Source organism: Apteryx rowi, unplaced genomic scaffold, assembly GCF_003343035.1.
Source record: "Apteryx rowi isolate R43461 unplaced genomic scaffold, aptRow1 scaffold_43, whole genome shotgun sequence".
Lineage (NCBI taxonomy): Eukaryota > Metazoa > Chordata > Aves > Apterygiformes > Apterygidae > Apteryx > Apteryx rowi.
The window spans coordinates 3,831,137-3,842,301 of NW_020450683.1; the positions used below are offsets into that span (position 1 = coordinate 3,831,137).

General features: G+C 42.7%; 1 protein-coding gene across 2 annotated transcripts in view; it reads right to left on the bottom strand.

Moving 5' to 3' along the window:
• Positions 1-10,827, bottom strand: part of ZMPSTE24 (zinc metallopeptidase STE24) — a 33,490-nt gene extending 22,663 nt beyond the window's left edge. For both annotated transcript variants that reach the window (XM_026076373.1, XM_026076372.1), the window contains exon 1: positions 9,402-10,827. The gene's annotated coding sequence lies outside the window, so the exon portion shown is untranslated. The remainder of the gene's footprint in view (positions 1-9,401) is intronic.
• Positions 10,828-11,165: the final 338 nt, after the last annotated feature.

The window sequence follows — 11,165 nt, forward strand, 5'->3', positions numbered from 1 at the left end:
GCAGCAGCGGCGGCGGCCTCCTCGCAGCGGCGCCGGGAAGGCGGGCGGGGCCGCGGGCGGGGAGGGAGGGCGAGGGCTGAGGAGAGGAGCGGGTCGGAGAAGGCACAGAGCTGGGGGGATTCACGTTCCCCGCATGAGGACAGCGCTGGGGCACCCTGTCCACCTGGCCCCCCCGGGCGTGGCTGTCCAGCTGCTCTGCCACAGGCCGGCCCGGCGGGTACCGCGCTCTGCCACCCCTTTTCCTCTGCCCTGGTTGTTTCTGAGAGGGTGACTGGATGGTTTCCTTCAGAGAACAGGCGGGTGGCAGGTCATGGAGCAGGGGTGCGAGGAGGCAGCCAGCCATAAGGGGTGGCTGGAGCTGCTTTCCCAGGGGACTATGTGGGGTACGAGGTGGGCTCATCTTCCCAGGGAGGCAGCAGAGATATAAGGTGGCCACCCCAGGTACCAAGAGAGCAGAATGAGACTGACACAAGTCCACCACAGCAGGTGCCTTGTCCTGGACAGAACCCATCAGGAACGTGCCAATGGCTGTATCTGCTATCTGCACTTGGAAACGGGAACAGTGTAAGAAGAGGCGTGGCAAGGAGGTTCTTCTTGATAGGCCTGGGAGAACCTCATTGTTCCAAAGAGATTTCAAGTCCTGGTAGCATTTTGACAAAGACTAGCAGTGGAGAGCTCTTAAGGGTTGATAGCAGTATTGGGAGGCATCAGCAGCAGACAAGGAGGTGACATACCAGCATGGTTCATTCTGCTGATACTCAGATGCAAATATGCAGGGACTGAGCTGTGGATGCAGAGCAAGCCATGGTTTCTGTGCTCTCCAAAACGGGACTCAAGCCCCATACAGAAACCCAACTGCAGCCCTGATCAAAAGAAATTCTGGAGGCTGGATGAAGGGGGTGGGGCAAAGAACATTCAGGTGGTACCAGAGCATGGACAAGACCAGCCAGCTGATAGTCAGTGATCCCTCCCAAAGGGAAAGGCTCTTCAGCAGTCCTGCCCAGCTTTGCAACCATTCTGGCACCCCAGTTTAATTCAGCAAAAAGGGACCTGTGGCAGAGAGGTAGATACCCAGAGAGAGCAGCATGCCTAGGCCTGACTCCAACTGTAAAGACACAGCTCTTGATCCAGGTGGAGGTAGCCACTGACAAGGTTTCTTGGTGGGCCTCCATGTGCATCAGGTCTTGTGGGTCCTGAATCACAGAGAAAACATCACTGGTGTACACCAACAGGACACCTCTTGGTCCAGCGCTTGAAGGATCAACCTTGTCATCTCCCTCTGGTAGCAGTAGAGGAGTGGCTTGATAGTGATACAGTAGAGTTGGCTGGGCAAGGGCAAACTTAACACACTCCCCAAGTGAAGCTTAGCAGCTAGGTCAGTACCCAGCTGAGCTTGCCCAAGCACTCTGCAGTAGTATACAGTGTCCAGAGGAACCCCAAAGAGTGGAGGTCAAAGCTGAACACCCAGTTTCCCCATGGAATAGCTGTGATACCTCCCAATCAAACACCTTTGAAACAAGGCAAAGAACAGACTGACCCTACGTGCTAGGTGAAGCAAGTCTTGGACAAGATACAAGCTGTCCAAGATGCTCCAACCTGGGACCTTCTAGGTCTCGTCAGGAAGGATTGTGTTGCCTAGCAGGGGCACTAGTCACTGTGAGATAGCCTTCACAGTGATCTTATCTGTGCGGAGGAGCAATATTGGGTACCAGTACTGTAGGGTGCAGAAATCTCCCTTCTTAGGTATGATGGCTGTGACAGGCCCTGCACAAGAGGAACAGCATGCTATTTGCCCAGATGGTGTTGAGGTTTGGACTGAGGATGCTCTAGAAAGTGCAGTAAAATTCCATGTTAACTCACTGATGTCTGGAGTGTTGTTAGTAGGCATACAAGGGAGGGCTTCTGAGCTCTGCCATAGTGAGAGGGAGTTATACCTGTGGTAATCACTGGGAGCCTATTCCCACAGGCCTGGCAAGTGCTGGAATTGGTGGACTGAAGACAGAAGAGATGTGCACAAAAAGCCCTTACTTTTTTTTCTTTTTTTTGCAATCTCCTCCAAAACCCTCAACATAGGTTAACCAGACCACCAAGAAAAGCAAACACCAGCTGGTGGAACCGCACTTCTGGGCCTGGTATCAGGGCACAGACATTAATCAAGTTAACAAGCAAGTCCTTCACACAGTCCTAAAGATGCAGCAGGTGATCTGGCACAACCTTGGCCACCCAAAAGACCATGGATCATGGTGACCATCCTGCAGGAACATGACAGAATACCCCCCCTTCTGAAGGAAGGCGTGCACAAGGCTCCAGAGAAAACTCACCCTACAGTTTAGCAATGCTTATTTTGAGGTGTTTCTGAGGACTTCAGGAGTAGTGCTGCTGCTTGTACCAGCAGTGTCATGCAGTGACTTGTACTCATTGCGGATGAGGAGAGGTGTATAGTAGCTGTACGTTTTCTTCTTTGCCTAGTTTTGCTCCTCCTGTAACTGTACAAATCTGGAAACACCACTCAGTTGTTTCTGGGTATTATTATGACATATGCATATCTCTCCCAGTGAAATTGATATTACACCCTATCCATTGCATTGCTCTCTTCAATTTCAGATCTGATGGAATCGCAACATCTTTTTCATGCTGCTCTGTTTACCCAGCATGAATCTGAAATCCTATCCTATCTCCCAAATGCTTTTCAGCTGGGTCCATCTGATAACACAAAAAAACGTTCTGCCATTCTTTCCTGTTTGATAGTTCCTGCTGCTGCTACTCAGAAATCCTTACCTGTACCTGTTATATCTGCCATTCTTCCCAGTATCACATAACATGGACTTACATGCTAGAGCTGAATCACCTTTCCCAAACAGGATGAGCCTCTTTTTTATTCATTCTCCCTCTTGCCTCCCTGTTCAGCAGGAAAAGCAAGAATTTCAGCAGAAGACCTTATCTAAGCAAGGAGTTTCTCAGTGACCTAACATGCAAAAGGAAGCATACAGGCAGTCAAATCAAGGACAGGCAATAAAGGAGGCATTTAAAAACATTTCTCAGGCACATAGGGACAAAATCAGGAAGGCTGAAGACCAGCTAGAGCTAAAACCAATTAGGGACATTAGATGTAACAATAAAGGATTCTACTAGTATGCTAACTGCAAAAGGAAGTTTGGGGAAGATGTCGGTTTGTCGATCCATAAGGGATTATGATATGAAAAAGGCTGAAGTGCTCAATATCTTGTTTTCTATCAGTTTTCACAAAACCTGCTCCCTGATTTCTGCATCTACAGGCAGTTTGGGAAGGAGAAGGGCACCTGACAGTGGGGGAATAACAGATTAGGGACTATGCAGAGAAGCTGAATGTGTTCAGCTCCATGGGGCCAGATGGGAGTAAGCTGAGGGTGCTGAAAAGCCCAGCCCCTATCATTGTGAGGCCACTGTCTAACATCCATAAAAATGGTGGAGAGCTGGGGTGCCAGCTGGGTATAGAGTTGTTGCTCACTACTCTTTGAGCACATGATCTACAAGGAGAGGATGAGGGAGCTGAGCTTGTTTTGTCTGGTAAAGAAAAGGCTAAGGGACAAGCTCATAGTTACCTGCAACTATTTGAAGGGTAGCTACAAGATGGTTGGAGCCAAGCTTCTTGGTAGCACCCAATGATGTAAGAAGGGGCCAATGGCATGGGAGGTTCAGCTTGGGACAGGCCACTGGTGTGTGTGTGTGGAATCTCCATCCTTTAAAGTTTTCAAGACGTGCCTAGACAAAGCCATAGGTACTCTAGTGTTGACAGTAGTCCTGCTCTGAGTGGGAGGTTGGACTAGATGCTACCAAAGTTTCTTCCCAGCAACACTTCTGTAACTCCTTGATTTTCTGCTGTCCCTATCTACACACTTCTGCCTCTTCCTTATGCAACTTATGTCACTCCTCTGACTCAACTCAGTAACCCAGCAGAAAGCTACTGACCATTTCGTCAGGGAGCAGGGAGAGAAAACTTCCTTTTCAAGGGCCTTCAGTGGCTAGACTGACTCCAGCCACATCACAGGACTTCTGCTGGAAAGCCCTTATCAATACCAAATCTCCTATCACATGACCATCACCTCTTTACCCCCTTGCTCTGTACCAGAGCTGTTCTCTGTGAAGTGTTTCTCCTTGCCTCAGAGTGAACTCCTGAATTTCACACAGCTCCTTCACTGTGATTTTAATGTAGAGCCTGAAGAAAGTTCCTATACTACAGGATGCAATTCTTGCTACTGAAGTCAGCCACCTCCATTCAGTCCTTTCAGAAGCTCATAGAGATCTATTCCTTCACTGCTCCTACAGAAAAACTGTCCCAGAACCACTCTGTTCTAATAATTTGCAGTTTGTTTCTGATTTCCAGTAAAGAGCTCCTGTTAATTTTCTCTGTGCCAATGTTCTTTGTAAGGTCACATAGCTTTTTTGTAATATGCAAGGGGAAGACAGGAGAGGCACTCCTCACAGCATGCATTTGCTAACCAACCCAAGGGCCATTAGTTTCTCTTCATACACTAGATTTTCATCCCCCAGATACTGCAATTTGCACACAACCCATGTTATCTTTCTTCCATACAAATGACCCGGACTGCACACAATAACAAAGATAAAGCCTCCCTATTATTTGTCAGTGCCCTTTCACAGCCACACTAAGAAAAGTGAATTGTAAAAATTAATACTGACTAAACTAGTATTTGACTGTCTTTCTCCTCTGGTATATATTGCAGGCTGCCCCTTGACTATCTCCTAACAGCTGCTTTTTTTTTCTTGCAATGCAGTATTGTTGCTTCAAATTCTGCTAGAGAAGCTCTGTTAAGTCCTCCACGAAATAAAGCAGGTCTGCACAACACATGCTACGTGATGTCATTTGCTTGGCTGCTTGTTCTGTGACTTTTCATTGCAGATGGACAGATGTTGTTGCAGGGGGGTTCCCTGCATATAGATTCCTTCTCTTGAAAACACAAAGAATTTAAGGTAATTGTCCCCTTGCTGGTCAAGCTACTGAACACCTGCCATGGCAACAAGCAACTGCTATCGGACTACCACTGCAGACCAGCTGAGATACCAATGACTTGGTACTCCACAGTAATTTACTCATGTGAAGTACCAGAAAGCTAATAGTGCAAGGAACTGGGGGGAGAAGAAGGGCGGAAGGGGCTCTTACAGTGCACAGCCAGTCATGTTCACATTAGTAAGGCTGTGATTCCAGAGAAAATTCCCTTTTCATTGGGTTGTCATAGGGCAGGACCTCCATTTCTGGGTAAGAATACAAGGAACACAAACCTGAGCTTCTCTTGTAAAGAAACAGAAGATGGATGACAGTAAGGGAAAAAATAGGAGTACAAAAACCATAGTATAGAAGAGGTAAGTCTGCTTAGAGGAGTTGAAATGGGAGTGATGGAGCTGACACAATACTTCAAGTAAACACCAGCCCTGAGGCAAGGATGCAAATGCAGGAAAGTAGGGTGCCAGAGCAGGCAATACTGCATCATATAGCAATAGTTAAGTAGCCATGGTGAAAGAGCCCTGTACTAAGAAAGCTGTTCTTGTCATGGAATAAGAAATGATGCAAATCTGTCCCATTAACTGCAGTCCCAATAGCTTTAATAACCTGAGTTGCAACCCTATTTCCTTGCACTGTAATGGCAGAAAGCTATTTAGTTGTGTGTTACTGTTGTTGGATTTTTTCACTGTTTCAAGGAGTTAATTCATAGAGGGGTCTGACAAGTACCAGAGCTGTCACACAGGAAATGGCAGGAGCTCATAGCTGGGAATGGAGGAGGAGAAGCCAAGGCTCCTTTTGGAAGCTCTGAGACATTTACTGGCTCACTAATATCTCTGTGAGCATTTTAGGCTGACAACATGTATCAGCAGTCCCAGCAAAAGCAGAGAGCCAACCCACTTCTCTCCCTCTCTTCACTTCCTGCACTCACAAATGTACATGGTTGTGTAGTAGGGACCAAAGAACTCATCCAGGTTAAAATATTTTAAACCTTTCCTTATTGTTGTTGTTGCTTCAGTTTGTTCTGAAGGCAAGCAGATCCCTTCCCTTCTGCTGCAGGATAAACAGAAAATGTTTGGGGAAACATAATGAAAGGAGTAAAATTATGGAGTCCTACCAGAAATCAAATATTTATTCAGAGTCCAGACAGAAATTCTCTTCATATTTGGTATCTGTAAGGTTAAGTGAAGATAGTATTGGTCCTGCTGAAATCAATAGAACTTTCCAATGTAGTGCTGGGGACATAGACTGTAGACTGCTGGGGACTTATAGCACATCAATGAATATGTAACTTGAAAATGAAAAACAGGGGGTGTTAATGAATGCTCCTTTTCAGCCATTTCTTGAGAAAGCCTTTTAGTATCCGCCATTGATTTTATTTCTACTAGTCAAAAGTATGACAGAACTTGTCTGCATTTTTTTTTTAACATTGACTTTGATTTCTAAGAAATATAACCATTTTGCTCATTTTTCACTACACTCATCACCTGTAGCTATTCAGCAGAATGATCTGACAAATATATTAAGAATCTGCCTTATCTCTTTTCTAAGCTGGTATGTCCTGTCCTGCCCCCAAAAGAACTATTACTTCTAACTGCCATAAAAGACAAGGCAGTGCTCCTTTTAGTGAACTCTTTTACTGGCTGTCACATTTCTGCTTTCCTAGAAGGTCTATCAATGCGTAGAAACTAGTTGATTTCTGAAATACAGTTTCATGAGGTTGCATCACTATAGTAAAATTCAAAGATCTTGCATGGACAAAAAATAGCCACAAAGTAACAGGTAAGCGAAAACACTGAACCAACATCTGCTGGCTGTGTTGAGAGACCTACCAAAAAGCACAGAAGTCAGCTTAGAAGTTCTCTGTTTATAATGCTATTCACATTTTTTTTTTTTTACTACTCATGGAAGAAGGCAGGGAAGTCCATAGCCTTGTGGAATTTACATGCAAGATAGGCATGCTCAGCCAAATAAATGTGTAATTTTCCTGTAAAAAGTACTCACCTGAAGACAGTAAAAATAATTTGAAGAATGGAAGCAACATACACAAGACTGAAATTGTACATACATTTTCTCAGATATTTGCTGGTGATGATAAGAATCTTTTTTAATAGATGATCACGATGGTGTTCTTTTACTGGGGAACAAAATATTTCTGAGGTTTGTTTTAGAGTGAGAAGCTGGATATATTGGATCTCTGCAAGACAAGTTTTGTGAAGCACTTGGAAGGAAAAGGGATGGCCAACTTGATGATATGAAAGCAGAAACAGAGAGTAAAAATTCTTACCCTCAGTCCTTTGCTTTTCTGTGGCCTCTTTCCCTGGGATCTACCAGTGCTGGACAATTAGAAAGATCAGGCAAATCAGCCCAAGAAGAAATCAGGATGGGATTCAAACTGTATAGTTTTGATGGTGTGAGATCTATTATCGCACTGAGATGGGACCACATTCTGTTGATGATACAGAAGCTGAGTCTAAAGACTGAAAAATACTGCCCATATCTGAAATGAGCAAGACATTATTTCTGTAACTGGGAGGTAGCTGACAGACCAATGTGACATTAGCATCTTTCACTGGAAAGACAAATACAAACATGCGACCACAGTATTAAAAATCCCAGTAGCGCACAGGATGGCAGATCACCAGAAGAAGCAGCCTCTAAGATGATCACATGACCACTGAGGAGAACCAACTTACCATTTTTTAAGCATAATTCCCTGAAGAATATAGCAGGAATTTCTCCATACCTGACAGATAAAAATGTCTGTATCTTTATCTTCGTCTGCATTATATTCAAGCCGAAAAAAACTAGCAAATTAATTAACATCAGCAGCCTACCCAACAGGATCTATAAGACCCTTACATGGACTTCAGTGATGTAATTTGTAAAAACTTGCATTAGTGATGGTAATTTACACATATACAGTAACTCTTATTTGATAAGAGCAGACCATCTCCGGGGAATTAAAACTTTCAGAAATAACTCCTCTATGGAATATCAGAACTAGAATTGTCACAAAATTCATGCTTAATATGCACATTTGTTTATACAACAAGTGGCAGGACTGGTTTTGTTAACGGGAAAGCTGAACATTGAAGAACTTGAAAGACGCACAGCTTAAACAGCAGGATTTTGTACAGATAATTTTTCAGAGTTCTTTGGTGGCAACAGCTTATAGGAACTAAGAAACTCGAACCCATTCAAAGTTATAGCTTTAAAATGATCCATTATTTGAGAGCTTGACAGAGAGAACTATGAAGCACCATGCTCCAGAGGGAAGGCAAGGGTGCAACAACGTGCATTTTGTTCATTAGTCATACTGCAAGGACATAGTTCCTCCAAACAACCTGAATTTTGAATTGCCATTTTTGATAGTGAATTACAGCTGAACCTGTTCCTATGTTCACATCAGAATAGGCAGATGAACACACTGCAGATTACACTGGAGAAGATGGAAATTTATAATAAGCCTTCATTCATGTGGCAATTTATCCAACATTCTCAGGCAAGCATTTGTAAAATTTTTTGTCTTTTTACACAGAAAAGCTTAACCCACGCCAAGCAGAAATCCTTTTGTACCTTATTTCTGGACAAATTCTGCAGTCCCAGAATCTTTTCCTCATTATAAAAAGGGCTAATTTACAAACTTCATGAGGTTAACAGGGAAACTGTGATCATAGCTTCCTATTGATCAGAAAATTTTTATTAATGCTAGCCTCCAAGAAGCAGCAATAGAAAAAGAAAGCAAGCACTTGAAGAAAGTTTAAGTACGATTAAACTCTTGAGTATTGGTCAAGTGTAAAAACAAAGAGAAGGGAACTGTGATCAGGGAGTTAGTAATGAAATATTATCGAGCTTCAGGTTAAAATATGTGCAAAATACAGCATGGGTAATGGGGGTAAGAGGGAGGAGCTCAGAATCGCAACTGAAGCTGTAACTGATTCTTAGTACTTCTAGAACAGTAATGCCTTTATTCTCCCCATATCGCAAGTACGCACTAGAATAAGTTCTAGTGAACGAAGTACAAATGAGGTCTAAAAGAATGAAGACAAACTTCTTTTAAAAAGTTTCCTTGTGAATACAGGTAAAAAAATCGCAAGGAGCTGTAACCCCAGTTAAACAAGTTTCCACTTGTCAGCAAAGCAGTCAAATACATTCAGCTCCTAGCTCACTGCAAATGGAAAGTAAAGTCTGTTTAAATGCCTTCACATTTACAAAAAAAATTGTAATTATTCCAGAACAACTATCAAAAAATGTTTTGTAAGATTACATTGTCAACACACTACTTTAAAATATAATTACCAAAAGCTGCAGCTGCATTTTGAAGTAGCATCTCAGAAATAGATCACCTTTTTAATTTTTCTTCTGCTTTCTTACTTGTGTAAACATGTAGGAGTATTACCTTCCAAATTTCTTATGAAGTCTGAGTTGTCCCCAGGTCACTACTCAAGACAACCGCAGGTCCTTGCAGCCAACAGATTTCCATCAGTGTGTGTGCACGGATAGGAGCGATAGAATCGGACATGGTGCAATATGGCTCAGGAGCATGCAGCTCTGTTACCTTTGAAGAGAACTCCGCTAGCCTGAGGAATCGTCGCAAAAGCGTCTTTCCTGCTTTCTAAAACTGGAGGCAACCCCCTTGCTTTAATGGAATCTATTTGTCTTCACTATACCCCTCTAGTTCAAAAGCTGAAGAGATGCAGCAAATGCTTCGCTCTTATGACTCAGCTAACTTATCACCACATTAAGTTTTGCTTTTTATTCATTTCCAGTTTCCTGACTGTAGTCACAGCATTCTAAGTTGTTGCAAGCAATGGTATCAGAGCTGCTTTTTAAAATTATGGTACATTTTTAGCCACACAAAGCGAGTGCTCACACACTGCTTTTGTCTCACCATTTCTCAGTTCTGTGGCATATGCACATTTACTCCATCCCATTTCATTCTTGAATTCTCATCCAATTTCCTTCCTTCAAACTGTTTTAAACTTTTTTTTTTTTTTTTTTAAATAATGCCATGTTTGAAGCCCTGGTGATCTAGTGGAAATACAGCTGTCTGACCTGAAACTGAAGACTGCAACCTCAATGATCCATTTTCTTTACCTAGGCTTGGAAGGGGATGAATTCCTTCTAGAGATGCTCTGAAAATATGAGAACTAGAGACAGAAATGCACTAGTATCTCTTGAGGCATATTATTTGAAGCAGTCACCAAGTTTGTGGAGTCTGCAGTTGATCCCTTTACTTCTTTTGAGTTTCTCATATCCAAATATGTTTTAACATGATGCAAATTTAACATTAAAAAGTAGACCATTTTATTAGAGCTGATACCACTTTGGAACACTAGCTAGTTCAGGTGCCTGACGCTGGTGCATTATTTAATCTTTTTAATCCTACCTTACTTTCTTTTAAAAAAGCTAGTGAAAGGATTCACACACCATATCCTTTCACTACAAGGAGTGTATAGTTTAGAGAAATGAGATGACAGGAAAGATTTACAATAAACAACATATCTCCCCACTTTCAGCTGGACTTTTAGCCTACCCAAATAACTTCTACAAGTGTGTGAAGATGCCATTTCTGCTCAGTGTTAGTCATAACACAGTCCTCCAGATTTTTTTCTATAATTTTTAAGATAGTCGTCTTCATTCTTGCACCAAACCAATATTCAGGGTTTAAACAATTTGTTTTCCCAAGTTTCCTTCATTTTCTTTCCATTGTTACTTCTAAGATTATAGTGTAAAAACCAATGCACCCCAACAAACCCCCAAACCCTCAATAAAGAACTGTGATTGCAGCTTGCTCATTATCATCCTCAAAGAGTTTGGGAAATAGTACTTCTTATACAGTACAGATTCTGGGCCTCAGAATGTATGCAGAAGTAAGGCAAGAAACGAGACAAAAGAACAAGTAACAGATCTTAAAATATTAGATAACTTTTCTGATGAATCCTCAAGCTAGGTTTTACTCATTATCCAAAAAGGTAATTCAGGGAGCCCCAAACCTGCACTGGTACTTTCCTGTGACRTGAGCCTCTTGGAAGTCTGTCAATGAATTTCAAACACTTAAGCTGTAACGTACTCTCTCAGAAGCATCTTCTTCCATCAAGGGAAGGATAACTAGAAGTTTCCTATCATCAAGTGGCAAGTGCTTTCTACCCATACTAATCCT